We start from the raw sequence: 3,539 nt of genomic DNA on the forward strand, positions 1-3,539 counted from the left end.
GACACCACCCTTAAGGCAGAAAGTGAAGAGGACCTGAAAAACCTCTTGATGAAAATGAAAGAGGAGAGCGAAAAAGTTGGCTTAAAGCTCAGCATTCAGAAAACAAAGATCATGGCATCTGGTCCCATCACTTCATGGGAAATAGATATGGAAACAGTGGAAACAGTGTCAGGCTTTATTTTGGGGGGCCCCCAAATCACTGCAGATGGTGACTGCAGCCATGATATTAAAAGACACTTACTCTTTGGAAGGAAAGTTATGACCAACCTGCTGCTGCTGCTAAGTCACTTCAGTCGTGTTTGACTCTGTGCGACGCCATAGCCGGTGGCCCATCAGGCTCCCCCATCCCTGGGATTCTCCAGGCGAGAACACTGGAGTGGGTTTCCATTTCCTTCTCCAATGCATGAAAGTGAAAAGTGAAAGGGAAGCCACTCAGTCGTGTCCGACTCTTAGCGACACCATGGACTGCAGCCTCCCAGGCTCCTCCATCCATGGGATTTTCCAGGCAAGAGTACTGGAAAGTGGAGTGGAGTGCCATTGCCTTCTCCGGACTAATCTAGACAGCATATTCAAGAGCAGAGACATTACTTTGCCAACAAAGGTCCGTCTAGTCAAGGCTATGGTTTTTCCTGTGGTCATGTATGGATGTGAGAGTTGGACTGTGAAGAAGGCTGAGCACCGAAGAATTGATGCTTTTGAACTGTGGTGTTGGACAAGATTTTTGAGACTCCCTTGGACTGCAAGGAGATCCACTCAGTCCATTCTGAAGGAGATCAGTCCTGGGTGTTTATTGGAAGGAATGATGCTAAAGCTGAAACTCCAGTACTTTGGCCACCTCATGTGAAGAGTTGACTTATTGGAAAAGGCTCTGATGCTGGGAGGGATTGGGGGCAGGAGAAGGGGATGACAGAGGATGAGATGGCTGAATGGCATCACCGACTCAATGGACATGAGTCTGAGTGAACTCCGGGAGTTGGTGATGGACAAGGAGGCCTGGCGTACTGCAATTCATGGGGTCTCAAGGAGTCAGACATGACTGAGGGACTGAACTGAATGGAACTGAACTGAGGGTAAGTTATGGAGAAGGCAATGGCAACTCACTCCAGTACTCTTGCCTGGAAAATCCCATGGACCGAGGAGCCTGGTGGGTTGCAGTCCATGGGGTCACTAAGAGTCAGATACAACTGAGCGACTTCCCTTTCAGTTTTCACTTTCACGCATTGGAGAAGGAAATGGCAACCCACTCCAGTGTTCTTGCCTGGAGAATCCCAGGGACAGGGAAGCCTGGTGGGCTGCCATCTATGGGGTCACACAGAGTTGGACACGACTGAAGTGACTTGGTAGCAGCAGTAGCAGCAGCAGCAGTGTAAGTTATTGGGCTTCCCAGGTGATGCTAGTGGTAAAGAACCCACCTCCCAATTGCAGGAGATGTAAGAGACGCAGATTCAACCCCTGGGTTGGGAAGGTCCCTTGGAGAAGGGCACAGCAACCCGCTCAAGTATTCTTGCCTAGAGAATCCCATGGACAGAGGAGCCTGGAGGTCTACAGTCCATAGAGTGTCAACAAGTCGGACATGACTGAAGCGACTCAGCACAGGACAGGGTAAGTTATTAGGGGCTTTCCAGGTAGCTCAGTGGTAAAGAATCCGCCTGTCAATGCAGGATACGTGGGTTCTACCCCTGGGTGGGGAAGATCCCTGGGGAAGGAAATGGCAACCCTCACCATTATTTTTGCCTGGAGAATTCCATGGACAGAGGAGCCTGGTGGGCTACAGTCCACAGGGTTGCAAAGAGTTGGACAGGACTTAACGACTAAACAGCAAAGACAAAGGGTAAGTTATTAACTTATTTAAGAGGCTCAGGGCTCAGCAAGTGATAATATTCTAGTCTTCTCTACCCTCTACACTACAGGACCCCAGAGAAAGGACAAACTGACTGCTTTCCAGCTTTGGTTGATGCCTTTCTTGGGGCCAGAAAAATGAAGATCCTTGTCATCCTATGAACTGAGGGTAGATTCAGGATGAGTTGGTTTATTGTCCAATGTTCCTGTAAGGGTCTGTCTTTTATGTCCCAGAGCTAATCAACATATTTTTCATTTTGTCTTGCCAAAGAAAATACTTCCAGATGAACTACTTTCAACCAATTAATGCTATTTAAAAAACAAAACAAGCAATAAAATGCCTACTGCAAATAGATCATCTCGACTTTATCTTTTCCTGAATTTTCGTCAATTGAGGTGATTAAGGAAAACTGAAAAGCAGTGGATTTTATAATCACTCTCTAGGAGGCTCAGAGGTTGTTTTAGGGGTGCTGTTAGGATGACTATGTGGTTACCTGGTTAGAGATGAGACTTAGACAAACAGATGGTAATCGACTGATAGGGAAATAAATATCATTGTCAAAAAATAAATGTCATTATAATTTTAGGTGCAAACACAACTGATGATGGGTTAAAAAATGTAGTCAGACTGCTGTTTCTCAAATAAAATATGTCTGGAGTTTCACACAATTGAATTGAGATAAATATCTGGACTTTGTGCAGCCCACTGGGAAGCTGATGGAATGAATAAGATGTGAATTAAATATTCCCTTTACCCTCTCTCATTTCTCTTGCTCCAGGTACTTATAGTTTATACTTAGTGTAGATTTTATATGTGATACCGAAATCTTTTTGCCTTGTAAACTGAGTAAATCTATAATTTGTAGAGAAAAAATATTGTTGTAGAGAAAACAAAATATTGTTGAAATATTTACATAACTCTCCCTCTCCCCAGAAGATGCTTGTACTGCTCTGGTGAATCAATCTAGCCCTTTAGTTGTGTTAACTGGAACAAGCAGCCAAAGGGAAATCTGGAAAAGCCTGGAAGAGACAAGAGGGATTTTTATTGGAAAAGGCAGAGTTATTGGCAGAAAGGGGAAAATACAGAAAGGGTAAAAGAATACAGAAAGGATGGAGGCAGATAGCCTGTTGGGAGAGATCTTGGGGGCTTGGGGGTGGGTTGGAAAAAGATTTTGTGGATAGCTGCATCTGAAATACATAGAAAGAAAAATGCAGGAAGGAAAGAGACTTTTAAGAAGTTTGGCTCTACATTATAAATGTAATTTACTCCTGGCCTTCTTTTAGGATAATACAGTGAAATGTAAATTATATTCCAATTATTGTGACTGCTAAGTAGGTTTTTTTTTTCCTTATACAATATTAAGAAGAAATGGGGCCTCAGAATGACTTTATAAAGTTTAATTGTGAATGAAACATTGAGGCCATTCTGGCATTTTTGTGCCTTGAAACTCCTTGTTTCTCCAGGCACCCTTTAAAGACATTTCTTCCAGCTATAAAATAAATAAGTCATGGGATGTATTGTATACTGTAGAGAATACACTCAGTAATATTCTCATGACCCTGTATGGTGACAGATGGCAACCAGAGTCACCATGATGACCATTTTGTAATGTGTAGAACTATCAGATCACTACATTGTACACCTGAAACTAATATAATGTCATGTGTCAAGTATAATTCAATAATAAAAAAGATTTCTT

Source organism: Ovis canadensis, chromosome 9, assembly GCF_042477335.2.
Source record: "Ovis canadensis isolate MfBH-ARS-UI-01 breed Bighorn chromosome 9, ARS-UI_OviCan_v2, whole genome shotgun sequence".
NCBI classification, from domain to species: Eukaryota; Metazoa; Chordata; class Mammalia; order Artiodactyla; family Bovidae; genus Ovis; species Ovis canadensis.